Raw genomic sequence first — 10000 nt, 5'->3', positions numbered from 1 at the left:
CCAGGATTTCATTCATGCGGGAAAAGTTGAAAATGTGTCCGAGATAGCGCCCCTTAGGCGGACACAGGTGTCTGCATGAGCCCCTGTCGCTCAGAAGCTGGAAGAGCAGTTTGAAAAAGGACCGGGGTAAAGAGGGGGGAAGCACCATATATGTGTCCGGGAAGGCGCCCCTCGGGCGGACACAGGTGTCTGCATGAGCCCCTGTCGCTCAGATGCTGGAAGATCAGTTTGAAAAAGGACCGGGGTAAAGAGGGGGGAAGCACCATATATGTGTCCGGGAAGGCGCCCCTCGGGCGGACACAGGTGTCTGCATGAGCCCCTGTCGCTCAGATGCTGGAAGATCAGTTTGAAAAAGGACCGGGGTAAAGAGGGGGGAAGCACCATATATGTGTCCGGGAAGGCGCCCCTCGGGCGGACACAGGTGTCTGCATGAGCCCCTGTCGCTCAGATGCTGGAAGATCAGTTTGAAAAAGGACCGGGGTAAAGAGGGGGGAAGCACCATATATGTGTCCGGGAAGGCGCCCCTCGGGCGGACACAGGTGTCTGCATGAGCCCCTGTCGCTCAGATGCTGGAAGATCAGTTTGAAAAAAGGACCAGAGGATAGAGGGGAAAAACACCATATTTGTGTCCGAAAATAGCTCACTTTGACTCGGACGCGTTCCCTGTGATTTCAGCCTGTCAGACATGGTGCACATAGTAACGAGATGGAGGTGTTTTGGTCGACCAGGTAAAAAACGAAAAATCGAGAGAAGGTAAAAAGTAGGTGAAAAATTAAGCCTCTCTCGTTAAGGTACTTAGAAAAAATCCCAAAAAAAAAATGAACTCCCATTGAAATGAATGGGGAAAATTTTTTTTCTCGTTTTTTTTCTAAGTACAACAACGAGAGAAGGTAAAAAATGGTTTTTTTTAGCCTCTCTCGTTAAGGTACTTAGAAAAAAACCCAGATTTTTTATTTTCTCGTTTTTTTTCTAAGTACAACAACGAGAGAAGGTAAAAACAGGTGCTTTTTAGCCTCTCTCGTTAAGGTACTTGGAAAGCATCCGAGACATGTTTGGTCTTCCCCACTGACAGTGCGCCTTTGCTGGGTAAGTTGTGGACGTGCCAGGCACCCCCGGGACATCGGTGGAACGCGGCCGGACTCGTGGTACTCCAACCCGGGCATAATTTTGGATATTTCCCGGTCCTTTTTTTCCCCACTTTCCCAACTTTTCTTCCGAATCACAGTGCGCCTTTGCTGGGTAAGTTGTGGACATGGCAGGCACCCCCGGGACACCGGTGGAACGCGGCCGGACTCGTGGTACTCCAACCCGGGCATAATATTGGATCAAATTCGGGACTTTTGCCCACTTTCCCAACTTTTCTTCCCAATCACAGTGCGCCTTTGCTGGGTAAGTTGTGGACATGCCAGGCACCCCCGGGACACCGGTGGAACGCGGCCGGACTCGTGGTACTCCAACCCGGGCATAATTTTGGATCAAATTCGGGACTTTTGCCCACTTTCCCAACTTTTCTTCCCAATCACAGTGCGCCTTTGCTGGGTAAGTTGTGGACATGCCAGGCACCCCCCGGGACACCGGTGGAACGCGGCCGGACTCGTGGTACTCCAACCCGGGCATAATTTTGGATCAAATTCGGGACTTTTGCCCACTTTCCCAACTTTTCTTCCCAATCACAGTGCGCCTTTGCTGGGTGCGTTGTGGACATTGTAGGCACCCCGGAACCCTGGTGGAACGCGGCGGGACTTGTGGGACTCGAACCTGGGTGTGATTTTGGACCAAATTCGGGACTTTTGCCCACTTTCCCAACTTTTCTTCCCAATCACAGTGCGCCTTTGCTGGGTGCGTTGTGGACATTGTAGGCACCCCGGAACCCTGGTGGAACGCGGCGGGACTTGTGGGACTCGAACCTGGGTGTGATTTTGGACCAAATTCGGGACTTTTGCCCACTTTCCCAACTTTTCTTCCCAATCACAGTGCGCCTTTGCTGGGTGCGTTGTGGACATTGTAGGCACCCCGAGACACTGGTGGAACGCGGCGGGACTTGTGGGACTCGAACCTGGGTGTGATTTTGGACCAAATTCGGGACTTTTGCCCACTTTCCCAACTTTTCTTCCCAATCACAGTGCGCCTTTGCTGGGTGCGTTGTGGACATTGTAGGCACCCCGGAACCCTGGTGGAACGCGGCGGGACTTGTGGGACTCGAACCTGGGTGTGATTTTGGACCAAATTCGGGACTTTTGCCCACTTTCCCAACTTTTCTTCCCAATCACAGTGCACCTTTGCTGGGTAAGTTGTGGACATTGTAGGCACCCCGAGACACTGGTGGAACGCGGCGGGACTTGTGGGACTCGAACCTGGGTATAATTTTGGATAAAATTCGGGACTTTTGCCCACTTTCCCAACTTTTCTTCCCAATCACAGTGCGCCTTTGCTGGGTGCGTTGTGGACATTGTAGGCACCCCGGAACCCTGGTGGAACGCGGCGGGACTTGTGGGACTCGAACCTGGGTGTGATTTTGGACCAAATTCGGGACTTTTGCCCACTTTCCCAACTTTTCTTCCCAATCACAGTGCGCCTTTGCTGGGTGCGTTGTGGACATTGTAGGCACCCCGAGACACTGGTGGAACGCGGCGGGACTTGTGGGACTCGAACCTGGGTGTGATTTTGGACCAAATTCGGGACTTTTGCCCACTTTCCCAACTTTTCTTGCCCACTCACAGTGCACCTTTGCTGGGTGTGTTGTGGACATTGTAGGCACCCCGAGACACTGGTGGAACGCGGCGGGACTTGTGGGACTCGAACCTGGGTGTGATTTTGGACCAAATTCGGGACTTTTGCCCACTTTCCCAACTTTTCTTCCCAATCACAGTGCGCCTTTGCTGGGTGTGTTGTGGACATTGTAGGCACCCCGAGACACTGGTGGAACGCGGCGGGACTTGTGGGACTCGAACCTGGGTGTGATTTTGGACCAAATTCGGGACTTTTGCCCACTTTCCCAACTTTTCTTCCCAATCACAGTGCGCCTTTGCTGGGTGCGTTGTGGACATTGTAGGCACCCCGAGACACTGGTGGAACGCGGCGGGACTTGTGGGACTCGAACCTGGGTGTGATTTTGGACCAAATTCGGGACTTTTGCCCACTTTCCCAACTTTTCTTGCCCACTCACAGTGCACCTTTGCTGGGTGTGTTGTGGACATTGTAGGCACCCCGAGACACTGGTGGAACGCGGCGGGACTTGTGGGACTCGAACCTGGGTGTGATTTTGGACCAAATTCGGGACTTTTGCCCACTTTCCCAACTTTTCTTCCCAATCACAGTGCGCCTTTGCTGGGTGTGTTGTGGACATTGTAGGCACCCCGAGACACTGGTGGAACGCGGCGGGACTTGTGGGACTCGAACCTGGGTGTGATTTTGGACCAAATTCGGGACTTTTGCCCACTTTCCCAACTTTTCTTCCCAATCACAGTGCGCCTTTGCTGGGTAAGTTGTGGACATTGTAGGCACCCCGGAACCCTGGTGGAACGCGGCGGGACTTGTGGGACTCGAACCTGGGTGTGATTTTGGACCAAATTCGGGACTTTTGCCCACTTTCCCAACTTTTCTTCCCAATCACAGTGCGCCTTTGCTGGGTGCGTTGTGGACCTTGTAGGCACCCCGAGACACTGGTGGAACGCGGCGGGACTTGTGGGACTCGAACCTGGGTGTGATTTTGGACCAAATTCGGGACTTTTGCCCACTTTCCCAACTTTTCTTCCCAATCACAGTGCGCCTTTGCTGGGTGCGTTGTGGACATTGTAGGCACCCCGGAACCCTGGTGGAACGCGGCGGGACTTGTGGGACTCGAACCTGGGTGTGATTTTGGACCAAATTCGGGACTTTTGCCCACTTTCCCAACTTTTCTTCCCAATCACAGTGCGCCTTTGCTGGGTGCGTTGTGGACATTGTAGGCACCCCGGAACCCTGGTGGAACGCGGCGGGACTTGTGGGACTCGAACCTGGGTGTGATTTTGGACCAAATTCGGGACTTTTGCCCACTTTCCCAACTTTTCTTCCCAATCACAGTGCGCCTTTGCTGGGTGCGTTGTGGACATTGTAGGCACCCCGGAACCCTGGTGGAACGCGGCGGGACTTGTGGGACTCGAACCTGGGTGTGATTTTGGACCAAATTCGGGACTTTTGCCCACTTTCCCAACTTTTCTTCCCAATCACAGTGCGCCTTTGCTGGGTGCGTTGTGGACATTGTAGGCACCCCGGAACCCTGGTGGAACGCGGCGGGACTTGTGGGACTCGAACCTGGGTGTGATTTTGGACCAAATTCGGGACTTTTGCCCACTTTCCCTACTTTTCTTCCCAATCACAGTGCGCCTTTGCTGGGTGCGTTGTGGACATTGTAGGCACCCCGGAACCCTGGTGGAACGCGGCGGGACTTGTGGGACTCGAACCTGGGTGTGATTTTGGACCAAATTCGGGACTTTTGCCCACTTTCCCAACTTTTCTTCCCAATCACAGTGCGCCTTTGCTGGGTGCGTTGTGGACATTGTAGGCACCCCGGAACCCTGGTGGAACGCGGCGGGACTTGTGGGACTCGAACCTGGGTGTGATTTTGGACCAAATTCGGGACTTTTGCCCACTTTCCCAACTTTTCTTCCCAATCACAGTGCGCCTTTGCTGGGTAAGTTGTGGACATTGTAGGCACCCCGGAACCCTGGTGGAACGCGGCGGGACTTGTGGGACTCGAACCTGGGTGTGATTTTGGACCAAATTCGGGACTTTTGCCCACTTTCCCTACTTTTCTTCCCAATCACAGTGCGCCTTTGCTGGGTAAGTTGTGGACATTGTAGGCACCCCGGAACCCTGGTGGAACGCGGCGGGACTTGTGGGACTCGAACCTGGGTGTGATTTTGGACCAAATTCGGGACTTTTGCCCACTTTCCCAACTTTTCTTCCCAATCACAGTGCGCCTTTGCTGGGTGCGTTGTGGACATTGTAGGCACCCCGGAACCCTGGTGGAACGCGGCGGGACTTGTGGGACTCGAACCTGGGTGTGATTTTGGACCAAATTCGGGACTTTTGCCCACTTTCCCTACTTTTCTTCCCAATCACAGTGCGCCTTTGCTGGGTGCGTTGTGGACATTGTAGGCACCCCGGAACCCTGGTGGAACGCGGCGGGACTTGTGGGACTCGAACCTGGGTGTGATTTTGGACCAAATTCGGGACTTTTGCCCACTTTCCCAACTTTTCTTCCCAATCACAGTGCGCCTTTGCTGGGTGCGTTGTGGACATTGTAGGCACCCCGGAACCCTGGTGGAACGCGGCGGGACTTGTGGGACTCGAACCTGGGTGTGATTTTGGACCAAATTCGGGACTTTTGCCCACTTTCCCTACTTTTCTTCCCAATCACAGTGCGCCTTTGCTGGGTGCGTTGTGGACATTGTAGGCACCCCGGAACCCTGGTGGAACGCGGCGGGACTTGTGGGACTCGAACCTGGGTGTGATTTTGGACCAAATTCGGGACTTTTGCCCACTTTCCCAACTTTTCTTCCCAATCACAGTGCGCCTTTGCTGGGTGCGTTGTGGACATGTCAGGCACACTGGTGGAACGCGGCGGGACTTGTGGGACTCGAACCTGGGTGTGATTTTTGATCATTTCGTGGACTTTTGCTATGCATGCCTTCTCCCCGCTAGTTTGATGTGTGCTGCTGCAAAAGTTCCAAGAGGGCGTTTTTGCCCCCCTCCAAACTCCCTCTCTTTGTTTATAGTGCATATTTTCTGCTGGATCTACTCTCTATTTACTCCAAGGAAAAAAACTAGCCGGTCGCGGCAAATTTTTACAATCGGTCGCCAAACTACGGCACGAGGGCCGAACGCGGTACGCCGGCGTCCAAGATACGGCCCGGGGATTTTTTTGATTTTTTGGGCTTTTTTTTATTTTTTTGGACATGTTGGGCATCCCAGGACTCGGGTGCGACTGCAGGACGTGTGGGGCTCTAACCTGGGTGTGGTTTTTGGTCATTTTTCCGGACTTTTGCCCACTTTTCCAACTTTTCTTCCCAATCACAGTGCGCCTTTGCTGGGTGCGTTTTGGGCATGTGGGGGGCACCTCGGACTCGGGTGGGACGCGGCGGGACTTGTGGCACTCGTACCTGGGTGTGATTTTTGATCATTTTGTGGACTTTTCCCCAGACACTCTCCACTTGTCTACCCCACTTCCCCTGTGCGAAATACGGCAAACTGTCTGAAAATAGGGGCTCCGAGTGTTCCCCACTCTTTCTGGCCCACAAAAGGCCTCTCATTCCCCGGGAACACCTGTAGGACTCCCCGGCGTCAAGGAAATACGCCAAACCGTCTGAAAATAGGGGCCCAAAAGAACTGGAAATAATGTGTTTAATTTGGGGGGTGATGTCTATAATTATGGGGGTGCATTGGAGGCGGGAGTCCACTGGAGGGCTCCACACCGTCTGAATATAGGGCCCCAAAAGGCCTGGAATTAATGTATTTAATTTGGGGGGTGCATTTGCAGCGGGAGTCCACCGGAGGGCTCCATTTCCCCACTCTTTTGTTGACCTATGTATGGCCCCAAAAGGCCTCTCATTCCCCGGGAAGACCTGATGGACGCCCCGGCGTCACCGAAATAAGCCAAACTGTCTGAAAATAGGGGCTCCAAGGGTTCCCCACTCTTTCTGGCCCACAAAAGGCCTCTCATTCCCCGGGAACACCTGTAGGACTCCCCGGCGTCAAGGAAATACGCCAAACCGTCTGAAAATAGGGGCCCAAAAGAACTGGAAATAATGTCTTTAATTTGGGGGGTGATGTCTATAATTATGGGGGTGCATTGGAGGCGGGAGTCCACTGGAGGGCTCCACACCGTCTGAATATAGGGCCCCAAAAGGCCTGGAATTAATGTATTTAATTTGGGGGGTGCATTTGCAGCGGGAGTCCACCGGAGGGCTCCATTTCCCCACTCTTTTGTTGACATATGGCCACAAAAGGCCTCTCATTCCCCGGGAAGACCTGATGGACGCCCCGGCGTCACCGAAATAAGCCAAACTGTCTGAAAATAGGGGCTCCAAGGGTTCCCCACTCTTTCTGGCCCACAAAAGGCCTCTCATTCCCCGGGAACACCTGTAGGACTCCCCGGCGTCAAGGAAATACGCCAAACCGTCTGAAAATAGGGGCCCAAAAGAACTGGAAATGATGCCTTTAATTTGGGGGGTGATGTCTATAATTATGGGGGTGCATTGGAGGCGGGAGTCCACTGGAGGGCTCCACACCGTCTGAATATAGGGCCCCAAAAGAACTGGAAATAATGTGTTTAATTCAGGGTGCATTTGCAGCGAGTGTCCACCAGAGGGCTCCAATTCCCCAGCTATAGTCCTGGTACTCTAAAATGATGGCACTTAGTCAAATTTCCGCCTTTTTTTGATGACTTCCAACTAGGAGAGGGACTAATTTTGAGTTCCGGACCCGGGTGGAGAACCATAGCAGGTCGGCCTTCTTAAAGGGAAATGCTCCTAGACACTTAGTCAAATTTACACCTTTTTTTTTGGACTTCCAGCGAGGAGAGGGACAATTTTGCGTTCCAGACCCGGGTGGAGAACCATAGCAGGTCGGCCTTCTTAAAGGGAAATGCTCCTAGGCACTTAGTCAAATTTACGCCTTTTTTTTGGACTTCCAGCGAGGAGAGGGACTAATTTTGCTTTCCGTACCCGGGTGGAGAACCATCGCAGGTCAGCCTTCTTAAAGGGACATCCTCCTAGGCACTTAGTCAAATTTCCGCCTTTTTTTTGGACTTCCAGCGAGGAGAGGGACTAATTTTGCTTTCCGCACCCGGGTGGAGAACCATAGCAGGTCAGCCTTCTTAAAGGGAAATGCTCCTAGACACTTAGTCAAATTTACACCTTTTTTTTTGGACTTCCAGCGAGGAGAGGGACTAATTTGGCGTTCCAGACCCAGGTGGAGAACCATAGCACGTCGGCCTTCTTTAAGGGACATCCTCCTAGGCACTTAGTCAAATTTACGCCTTTTTTTTGGACTTCCAGCGAGGAGAGGGACAATTTTGCTTTCCTGACCCAGGTGGAGAACCATAGCACGTCGGCCTTCTTAAAGGGAAATGCTCCTAGGCACTTAGTCAAATTCACGCCTTTTTTTTGGACTTCCAGCGAGGAGAGGGACAATTTTGCTTTCCTGACCCAGGTGGAGAACCATAGCACGTCGGCCTTCTTAAAGGGACATCCTCCTAGGCACTTAGTCAAATTCACGCCTTTTTTTTGGACTTCCAGCGAGGAGAGGGACTAATTTGGCGTTCCGTACCCAGGTGGAGAACCATAGCAGGTCGGCCTTCTTAAAGGGAAATGCTCCTAGGCACTTAGTCAAATTTACGCCTTTTTTTTGGACTTCCAGCGAGGAGAGGGACAATTTTGCTTTCCTGACCCAGGTGGAGAACCATAGCACGTCGGCCTTCTTAAAGGGAAATGCTCCTAGGCACTTAGTCAAATTCACGCCTTTTTTTTGGACTTCCAGCGAGGAGAGGGACAATTTTGCTTTCCTGACCCAGGTGGAGAACCATAGCACGTCGGCCTTCTTAAAGGGACATCCTCCTAGGCACTTAGTCAAATTCACGCCTTTTTTTTGGACTTCCAGCGAGGAGAGGGACTAATTTGGCGTTCCAGACCCAGGTGGAGAACCATAGCAGGTCGGCCTTCTTAAAGGGAAATGCTCCTAGACACTTAGTCAAATTTACCAAACTTTTCTATATAGCCCTGGTACTCTAAAATGATGACACATAGACAAAAAACCAAACTTTTCTATAGAGGCCTGGTACTCTAAAATGATGGCACTTAGTCAAATTTCCGCCTTTTTTTGGGACTTCCAGCGAGGAGAGGGACTAATTTGCGTTCTGTACCCAGGTGGAGAACCATAGCAGGTCGGCCTTCTTAAAGGGAAATGCTCCTAGACACTTAGTCAAATTTACACCTTTTTTTTTGGACTTCCAGCGAGGAGAGGGACTAATTTGGCGTTCCAGACCCAGGTGGAGAACCATAGCACGTCGGCCTTCTTAAAGGGAAATGCTCCTAGGCACTTAGTCAAATTCACGCCTTTTTTTTGGACTTCCAGCGAGGAGAGGGACAATTTTGCTTTCCTGACCCAGGTGGAGAACCATAGCACGTCGGCCTTCTTAAAGGGAAATGCTCCTAGGCACTTAGTCAAATTCACGCCTTTTTTTTGGACTTCCAGCGAGGAGAGGGACAATTTTGCTTTCCTGACCCAGGTGGAGAACCATAGCACGTCGGCCTTCTTAAAGGGACATCCTCCTAGGCACTTAGTCAAATTCACGCCTTTTTTTTGGACTTCCAGCGAGGAGAGGGACAATTTTGCTTTCCTGACCCAGGTGGAGAACCATAGCACGTCGGCCTTCTTAAAGGGACATCCTCCTAGGCACTTAGTCAAATTCACGCCTTTTTTTTGGACTTCCAGCGAGGAGAGGGACTAATTTGGCGTTCCAGACCCAGGTGGAGAACCATAGCAGGTCGGCCTTCTTAAAGGGACATGCCCCTAGACACTTAGTCAAATTTACGCCTGAAAATAGGGCCCCAAAAGAACTGGAAATAATGTGTTTAATTCAGGGTGCATTTGCAGCGAGTGTCCACCAGAGGGCTCCAATTCCCCAGCTATAGTCCTGGTACTCTAAAATGATGGCACTTAGTCAAATTTCCGCCTTTTTTTGATGACTTCCAACTAGGAGAGGGACTAATTTTGAGTTCCGGACCCGGGTGGAGAACCATAGCACGTCGGCCTTCTTAAAGGGACATCCTCCTAGGCACTTAGTCAAATTTACGCCTTTTTTTTGGACTTCCAGCGAGGAGAGGGACTAATTTTGCTTTCCTGACCCGGGTGGAGAACCATAGCAGGTCAGCCTTCTTAAAGGGACATCCTCCTAGGCACTTAGTCAAATTCACGCCTTTTTTTTGGACTTCCAGCGAGGAGAGGGACTAATTTGGCG

Source organism: Nerophis lumbriciformis, unplaced genomic scaffold, assembly GCF_033978685.3.
Source record: "Nerophis lumbriciformis unplaced genomic scaffold, RoL_Nlum_v2.1 HiC_scaffold_828, whole genome shotgun sequence".
Classification (NCBI taxonomy): Eukaryota; Metazoa; Chordata; class Actinopteri; order Syngnathiformes; family Syngnathidae; genus Nerophis; species Nerophis lumbriciformis.
The sequence above is the reverse complement of the archived record's forward strand: the minus strand, read 5'-3'. Positions refer to the sequence as shown.